Genomic DNA, 10,000 nt, shown 5'->3' with positions numbered 1-10,000 from the left:
CGAGAGGGAAGCAAAGAACATGTATGGCGTGTACGTTTTTTTACGAATTTTCATTAGCAATCTAACGACATGAATTGCGAAGACGTTTTTTGAACAATTGTATTCCTTTCCCAAAACATCGAGTGCTAGTGTATAAAACCGCTAGAGAAAATAAATTGGCAGGCGAAACTTAAAAAGGAGAGACCCATGAACAGCATGGCCAGGCGGCTCACCTCGACGTTTTTCCCCCGAGCAAAGTCCGCCGAGACCCCCTGTATCCCACGGGGATGTACTGGCGTGCACTTAAAGGTTGATGCCGCTCTGTTACTTGGGAAACGAACCACAAGCCAAATCCAGCTAATTTGTGAATGACTTAGCTCTCCTGCTTTCTCGAGAACGTGCTTTTTTCGTCGGATGAAACTTCCACAGGCTTTTCCAGCAGATTTGCACCTGCACTCAAAAAAGTCAAAATTTTTACACATAGACCCCATCAAACGGGAGAAATTGGCCCGGATTGCTCTCATGTGCGTTACGGGGCATCGTTTCTCTCGCGCCGAATTCTCTCGAGCTGGGAAATCGCTCATTTTTGCGTCGCCAAATATCGTACGAACGCCGTGAAACTTCCACAGGCTTTTTCAGCAGATTTGCACGTGCACTCAAAAAAGTCAAAATTTTTACACATAGACCCCATCAAACGGGAGAAATTGGCCCGGATTGCTCTCATGTGCGTTACGGGGCATCGTTTCTCTCGCGCCGAATTCCATCGAGCTGGGAAATCGCTCATTTTTGCGTCGCCAAATATCGTACGAACGCCGTGAAACTTCCACAGGCTTTTTCAGCAGATTTGCACCTGCACTCAAAAAAGTCAAAATTTTTACACATAGACCCCATCAAACGGGAGAAATTGGCCCGGATTGCTCTCATGTGCGTTACGGGGCATCGTTTCTCTCGCGCCGAATTCTCTCGAGCTGGGAAATCGCTCATTTTTGCGTCGCCAAATATCGTACGAACGCCGTGAAACTTCCACAGGCTTTTTCAGCAGATTTGCACGTGCACTCAAAAAAGTCAAAATTTTTACACATAGACCCCATCAAACGGGAGAAATTGGCCCGGATTGCTCTCATGTGCGTTACGGGGCATCGTTTCTGTCGCGCCGAATTCCATCGAGCTGGGAAATCGCTCATTTTTGCGTCGCCAAATATCGTACGAACGCCGTGAAACTTCCACAGGCTTTTTCAGCAGATTTGCACGTGCACTCAAAAAAGTCAAAATTTGTACACATAGACCCCATCAAACGGGAGAAATTGGCCCGGATTGCTCTCATGTGCGTTACGGGGCATCGTTTCTCTCGCGCCGAATTCTCTCGAGCTGGGAAATCGCTCATTTTTGCGTCGCCAAATATCGTACGAACGCCGTGAAACTTCCACAGGCTTTTTCAGCAGATTTGCACGTGCACTCAAAAAAGTCAAAATTTTTACACATAGACCCCATCAAACGGGAGAAATTGGCCGGGATTGCTCTCATGTGCGTTACGGGGCATCGTTTCTCTCGCGCCGAATTCCATCGAGCTGGGAAATCGCTCATTTTTGCGTCGCCAAATATCGTACGAACGCCGTGAAACTTCCACAGGCTTTTCCAGCAGATTTGCACGTGCACTCAAAAAAGTCAAAATTTTTACACATAGACCCCATCAAACGGGAGAAATTGGCCCGGATTGCTCTCATGTGCGTTACGGGGCATCGTTTCTCTCGCGCCGAATTCTCTCGAGCTGGGAAATCGCTCATTTTTGCGTCGCCAAATATCGTACGAACGCCGTGAAACTTCCACAGGCTTTTTCAGCAGATTTGCACCTGCACTCAAAAAAGTCAAAATTTTTACACATAGACCCCATCAAACGGGAGAAATTGGCCCGGATTGCTCTCATGTGCGTTACGGGGCATCGTTTCTCTCGCTCCGAATTCCATCGAGCTTGGAAATCGCTCATTTTTGCGTCGCCAAATATCGTACGAACGCCGTGAAACTTCCACAGGCTTTTCCAGCAGATTTGCACCTGCACTCAAAAAAGTCAAAATTTTTACACATAGACCCCATCAAACGGGAGAAATTGGCCCGGATTGCTCTCATGTGCGTTACGGGGCATCGTTTCTCTCGCGCCGAATTCTCTCGAGCTGGGAAATCGCTCATTTTTGCGTCGCCAAATATCGTACGAACGCCGTGAAACTTCCACAGGCTTTTTCAGCAGATTTGCACCTGCACTCAAAAAAGTCAAAATTTGTACACATAGACCCCATCAAACGGGAGAAATTGGCCGGGATTGCTCTCATGTGCGTTACGGGGCATCGTTTCTCTCGCTCCGAATTCCATCGAGCTGGGAAATCGCTCATTTTTGCGTCGCCAAATATCGTACGAACGCCGTGAAACTTCCACAGGCTTTTTCAGCAGATTTGCACGTGCACTCAAAAAAGTCAAAATTTGTACACATAGACCCCATCAAACGGGAGAAATTGGCCGGGATTGCTCTCATGTGCGTTACGGGGCATCGTTTCTCTCGCGCCGAATTCCATCGAGCTGGGAAATCGCTCATTTTTGCGTCGCCAAATATCGTACGAACGCCGTGAAACTTCCACAGGCTTTTCCAGCAGATTTGCACGTGCACTCAAAAAAGTCAAAATTTTTACACATAGACCCCATCAAACGGGAGAAATTGGCCCGGATTGCTCTCATGTGCGTTACGGGGCATCGTTTCTCTCGCGCCGAATTCTCTCGAGCTGGGAAATCGCTCATTTTTGCGTCGCCAAATATCGTACGAACGCCGTGAAACTTCCACAGGCTTTTTCAGCAGATTTGCACCTGCACTCAAAAAAGTCAAAATTTTTACACATAGACCCCATCAAACGGGAGAAATTGGCCCGGATTGCTCTCATGTGCGTTACGGGGCATCGTTTCTCTCGCTCCGAATTCCATCGAGCTTGGAAATCGCTCATTTTTGCGTCGCCAAATATCGTACGAACGCCGTGAAACTTCCACAGGCTTTTCCAGCAGATTTGCACCTGCACTCAAAAAAGTCAAAATTTTTACACATAGACCCCATCAAACGGGAGAAATTGGCCCGGATTGCTCTCATGTGCGTTACGGGGCATCGTTTCTGTCGCGCCGAATTCCATCGAGCTGGGAAATCGCTCATTTTTGCGTCGCCAAATATCGTACGAACGCCGTGAAACTTCCACAGGCTTTTCCAGCAGATTTGCACGTGCACTCAAAAAAGTCAAAATTTTTACACATAGACCCCATCAAACGGGAGAAATTGGCCCGGATTGCTCTCATGTGCGTTACGGGGCATCGTTTCTCTCGCGCCGAATTCTCTCGAGCTGGGAAATCGCTCATTTTTGCGTCGCCAAATATCGTACGAACGCCGTGAAACTTCCACAGGCTTTTTCAGCAGATTTGCACCTGCACTCAAAAAAGTCAAAATTTTTACACATAGACCCCATCAAACGGGAGAAATTGGCCCGGATTGCTCTCATGTGCGTTACGGGGCATCGTTTCTCTCGCTCCGAATTCCATCGAGCTTGGAAATCGCTCATTTTTGCGTCGCCAAATATCGTACGAACGCCGTGAAACTTCCACAGGCTTTTCCAGCAGATTTGCACCTGCACTCAAAAAAGTCAAAATTTTTACACATAGACCCCATCAAACGGGAGAAATTGGCCGGGATTGCTCTCATGTGCGTTACGGGGCATCGTTTCTCTCGCTCCGAATTCCATCGAGCTGGGAAATCGCTCATTTTTGCGTCGCCAAATATCGTACGAACGCCGTGAAACTTCCACAGGCTTTTTCAGCAGATTTGCACGTGCACTCAAAAAAGTCAAAATTTGTACACATAGACCCCATCAAACGGGAGAAATTGGCCGGGATTGCTCTCATGTGCGTTACGGGGCATCGTTTCTCTCGCGCCGAATTCCATCGAGCTGGGAAATCGCTCATTTTTGCGTCGCCAAATATCGTACGAACGCCGTGAAACTTCCACAGGCTTTTTCAGCAGATTTGCACGTGCACTCAAAAAAGTCAAAATTTTTACACATAGACCCCATCAAACGGGAGAAATTGGCCGGGATTGCTCTCATGTGCGTTACGGGGCATCGTTTCTCTCGCTCCGAATTCCATCGAGCTGGGAAATCGCTCATTTTTGCGTCGCCAAATATCGTACGAACGCCGTGAAACTTCCACAGGCTTTTTCAGCAGATTTGCACGTGCACTCAAAAAAGTCAAAATTTTTACACATAGACCCCATCAAACGGGAGAAATTGGCCGGGATTGCTCTCATGTGCGTTACGGGGCATCGTTTCTCTCGCGCCGAATTCCATCGAGCTGGGAAATCGCTCATTTTTGCGTCGCCAAATATCGTACGAACGCCGTGAAACTTCCACAGGCTTTTCCAGCAGATTGGCACGTGCACTCAAAAAAGTCAAAATTTGTACACATAGACCCCATCAAACGGGAGAAATTGGCCGGGATTGCTCTCATGTGCGTTACGGGGCATCGTTTCTCTCGCTCCGAATTCCATCGAGCTGGGAAATCGCTCATTTTTGCGTCGCCAAATATCGTACGAACGCCGTGAAACTTCCACAGGCTTTTCCAGCAGATTTGCACCTGCACTCAAAAAAGTCAAAATTTTTACACATAGACCCCATCAAACGGGAGAAATTGGCCCGGATTGCTCTCATGTGCGTTACGGGGCATCGTTTCTCTCGCGCCGAATTCTCTCGAGCTGGGAAATCGCTCATTTTTGCGTCGCCAAATATCGTACGAACGCCGTGAAACTTCCACAGGCTTTTTCAGCAGATTTGCACCTGCACTCAAAAAAGTCAAAATTTTTACACATAGACCCCATCAAACGGGAGAAATTGGCCCGGATTGCTCTCATGTGCGTTACGGGGCATCGTTTCTCTCGCGCCGAATTCCATCGAGCTGGGAAATCGCTCATTTTTGCGTCGCCAAATATCGTACGAACGCCGTGAAACTTCCACAGGCTTTTTCAGCAGATTTGCACGTGCACTCAAAAAAGTCAAAATTTTTACACATAGACCCCATCAAACGGGAGAAATTGGCCCGGATTGCTCTCATGTGCGTTACGGGGCATCGTTTCTCTCGCGCCGAATTCTCTCGAGCTGGGAAATCGCTCATTTTTGCGTCGCCAAATATCGTACGAACGCCGTGAAACTTCCACAGGCTTTTTCAGCAGATTTGCACGTGCACTCAAAAAAGTCAAAATTTGTACACATAGACCCCATCAAACGGGAGAAATTGGCCGGGATTGCTCTCATGTGCGTTACGGGGCATCGTTTCTCTCGCTCCGAATTCCATCGAGCTGGGAAATCGCTCATTTTTGCGTCGCCAAATATCGTACGAACGCCGTGAAACTTCCACAGGCTTTTTCAGCAGATTTGCACGTGCACTCAAAAAAGTCAAAATTTTTACACATAGACCCCATCAAACGGGAGAAATTGGCCGGGATTGCTCTCATGTGCGTTACGGGGCATCGTTTCTCTCGCGCCGAATTCCATCGAGCTGGGAAATTGCTCATTTTTGCGTCGCCAAATATCGTACGAACGCCGTGAAACTTCCACAGGCTTTTCCAGCAGATTTGCACGTGCACTCAAAAAAGTCAAAATTTTTACACATAGACCCCATCAAACGGGAGAAATTGGCCCGGATTGCTCTCATGTGCGTTACGGGGCATCGTTTCTCTCGCGCCGAATTCTCTCGAGCTGGGAAATCGCTCATTTTTGCGTCGCCAAATATCGTACGAACGCCGTGAAACTTCCACAGGCTTTTTCAGCAGATTTGCACCTGCACTCCAAAAAGTCAAAATTTTTACACATAGACCCCATCAAACGGGAGAAATTGGCCCGGATTGCTCTCATGTGCGTTACGGGGCATCGTTTCTCTCGCTCCGAATTCCATCGAGCTTGGAAATCGCTCATTTTTGCGTCGCCAAATATCGTACGAACGCCGTGAAACTTCCACAGGCTTTTCCAGCAGATTTGCACCTGCACTCAAAAAAGTCAAAATTTTTACACATAGACCCCATCAAACGGGAGAAATTGGCCCGGATTGCTCTCATGTGCGTTACGGGGCATCGTTTCTGTCGCGCCGAATTCCATCGAGCTGGGAAATCGCTCATTTTTGCGTCGCCAAATATCGTACGAACGCCGTGAAACTTCCACAGGCTTTTCCAGCAGATTGGCACGTGCACTCAAAAAAGTCAAAATTTGTACACATAGACCCCATCAAACGGGAGAAATTGGCCGGGATTGCTCTCATGTGCGTTACGGGGCATCGTTTCTCTCGCTCCGAATTCCATCGAGCTGGGAAATCGCTCATTTTTGCGTCGCCAAATATCGTACGAACGCCGTGAAACTTCCACAGGCTTTTTCAGCAGATTTGCACGTGCACTCAAAAAAGTCAAAATTTGTACACATAGACCCCATCAAACGGGAGAAATTGGCCCGGATTGCTCTCATGTGCGTTACGGGGCATCGTTTCTCTCGCGCCGAATTCCATCGAGCTGGGAAATCGCTCATTTTTGCGTCGCCAAATATCGTACGAACGCCGTGAAACTTCCACAGGCTTTTCCAGCAGATTTGCACCTGCACTCAAAAAAGTCAAAATTTTTACACATAGACCCCATCAAACGGGAGAAATTGGCCCGGATTGCTCTCATGTGCGTTACGGGGCATCGTTTCTCTCGCGCCGAATTCTCTCGAGCTGGGAAATCGCTCATTTTTGCGTCGCCAAATATCGTACGAACGCCGTGAAACTTCCACAGGCTTTTTCAGCAGATTTGCACCTGCACTCAAAAAAGTCAAAATTTTTACACATAGACCCCATCAAACGGGAGAAATTGGCCCGGATTGCTCTCATGTGCGTTACGGGGCATCGTTTCTCTCGCGCCGAATTCCATCGAGCTGGGAAATCGCTCATTTTTGCGTCGCCAAATATCGTACGAACGCCGTGAAACTTCCACAGGCTTTTTCAGCAGATTTGCACGTGCACTCAAAAAAGTCAAAATTTTTACACATAGACCCCATCAAACGGGAGAAATTGGCCCGGATTGCTCTCATGTGCGTTACGGGGCATCGTTTCTCTCGCGCCGAATTCTCTCGAGCTGGGAAATCGCTCATTTTTGCGTCGCCAAATATCGTACGAACGCCGTGAAACTTCCACAGGCTTTTTCAGCAGATTTGCACGTGCACTCAAAAAAGTCAAAATTTGTACACATAGACCCCATCAAACGGGAGAAATTGGCCGGGATTGCTCTCATGTGCGTTACGGGGCATCGTTTCTCTCGCTCCGAATTCCATCGAGCTGGGAAATCGCTCATTTTTGCGTCGCCAAATATCGTACGAACGCCGTGAAACTTCCACAGGCTTTTTCAGCAGATTTGCACGTGCACTCAAAAAAGTCAAAATTTTTACACATAGACCCCATCAAACGGGAGAAATTGGCCGGGATTGCTCTCATGTGCGTTACGGGGCATCGTTTCTCTCGCGCCGAATTCCATCGAGCTGGGAAATCGCTCATTTTTGCGTCGCCAAATATCGTACGAACGCCGTGAAACTTCCACAGGCTTTTCCAGCAGATTTGCACCTGCACTCAAAAAAGTCAAAATTTTTACACATAGACCCCATCAAACGGGAGAAATTGGCCCGGATTGCTCTCATGTGCGTTACGGGGCATCGTTTCTCTCGCTCCGAATTCCATCGAGCTTGGAAATCGCTCATTTTTGCGTCGCCAAATATCGTACGAACGCCGTGAAACTTCCACAGGCTTTTCCAGCAGATTTGCACCTGCACTCAAAAAAGTCAAAATTTTTACACATAGACCCCATCAAACGGGAGAAATTGGCCCGGATTGCTCTCATGTGCGTTACGGGGCATCGTTTCTCTCGCGCCGAATTCTCTCGAGCTGGGAAATCGCTCATTTTTGCGTCGCCAAATATCGTACGAACGCCGTGAAACTTCCACAGGCTTTTTCAGCAGATTTGCACCTGCACTCAAAAAAGTCAAAATTTGTACACATAGACCCCATCAAACGGGAGAAATTGGCCCGGATTGCTCTCATGTGCGTTACGGGGCATCGTTTCTCTCGCTCCGAATTCCATCGAGCTTGGAAATCGCTCATTTTTGCGTCGCCAAATATCGTACGAACGCCGTGAAACTTCCACAGGCTTTTCCAGCAGATTTGCACCTGCACTCAAAAAAGTCAAAATTTTTACACATAGACCCCATCAAACGGGAGAAATTGGCCCGGATTGCTCTCATGTGCGTTACGGGGCATCGTTTCTGTCGCGCCGAATTCCATCGAGCTGGGAAATCGCTCATTTTTGCGTCGCCAAATATCGTACGAACGCCGTGAAACTTCCACAGGCTTTTCCAGCAGATTGGCACGTGCACTCAAAAAAGTCAAAATTTGTACACATAGACCCCATCAAACGGGAGAAATTGGCCGGGATTGCTCTCATGTGCGTTACGGGGCATCGTTTCTCTCGCTCCGAATTCCATCGAGCTGGGAAATCGCTCATTTTTGCGTCGCCAAATATCGTACGAACGCCGTGAAACTTCCACAGGCTTTTTCAGCAGATTTGCACCTGCACTCAAAAAAGTCAAAATTTTTACACATAGACCCCATCAAACGGGAGAAATTGGCCCGGATTGCTCTCATGTGCGTTACGGGGCATCGTTTCTCTCGCGCCGAATTCCATCGAGCTGGGAAATCGCTCATTTTTGCGTCGCCAAATATCGTACGAACGCCGTGAAACTTCCACAGGCTTTTTCAGCAGATTTGCACGTGCACTCAAAAAAGTCAAAATTTGTACACATAGACCCCCATCAAACGGGAGAAATTGGCCCGGATTGCTCTCATGTGCGTTACGGGGCATCGTTTCTCTCGCGCCGAATTCTCTCGAGCTGGGAAATCGCTCATTTTTGCGTCGCCAAATATCGTACGAACGCCGTGAAACTTCCACAGGCTTTTTCAGCAGATTTGCACGTGCACTCAAAAAAGTCAAAATTTGTACACATAGACCCCATCAAACGGGAGAAATTGGCCGGGGATTGCTCTCATGTGCGTTACGGGGCATCGTTTCTCTCGCTCCGAATTCCATCGAGCTGGGAAATCGCTCATTTTTGCGTCGCCAAATATCGTACGAACGCCGTGAAACTTCCACAGGCTTTTTCAGCAGATTTGCACGTGCACTCAAAAAAGTCAAAATTTTTACACATAGACCCCATCAAACGGGAGAAATTGGCCGGGATTGCTCTCATGTGCGTTACGGGGCATCGTTTCTCTCGCGCCGAATTCCATCGAGCTGGGAAATCGCTCATTTTTGCGTCGCCAAATATCGTACGAACGCCGTGAAACTTCCACAGGCTTTTCCAGCAGATTTGCACCTGCACTCAAAAAAGTCAAAATTTTTACACATAGACCCCATCAAACGGGAGAAATTGGCCCGGATTGCTCTCATGTGCGTTACGGGGCATCGTTTCTCTCGCTCCGAATTCCATCGAGCTTGGAAATCGCTCATTTTTGCGTCGCCAAATATCGTACGAACGCCGTGAAACTTCCACAGGCTTTTCCAGCAGATTTGCACCTGCACTCAAAAAAGTCAAAATTTTTACACATAGACCCCATCAAACGGGAGAAATTGGCCCGGATTGCTCTCATGTGCGTTACGGGGCATCGTTTCTCTCGCGCCGAATTCTCTCGAGCTGGGAAATCGCTCATTTTTGCGTCGCCAAATATCGTACGAACGCCGTGAAACTTCCACAGGCTTTTTCAGCAGATTTGCACCTGCACTCAAAAAAGTCAAAATTTGTACACATAGACCCCATCAAACGGGAGAAATTGGCCGGGATTGCTCTCATGTGCGTTACGGGGCATCGTTTCTCTCGCTCCGAATTCCATCGAGCTGGGAAATCGCTCATTTTTGCGTCGCCAAATATCGTACGAACGCCGTGAA

This window comes from Lampetra planeri, chromosome 4 (assembly GCF_965212315.1).
Source record: "Lampetra planeri chromosome 4, kcLamPlan1.2.h2, whole genome shotgun sequence".
NCBI lineage: Eukaryota > Metazoa > Chordata > Hyperoartia > Petromyzontiformes > Petromyzontidae > Lampetra > Lampetra planeri.
This window is presented reverse-complemented; position numbering follows the sequence as displayed.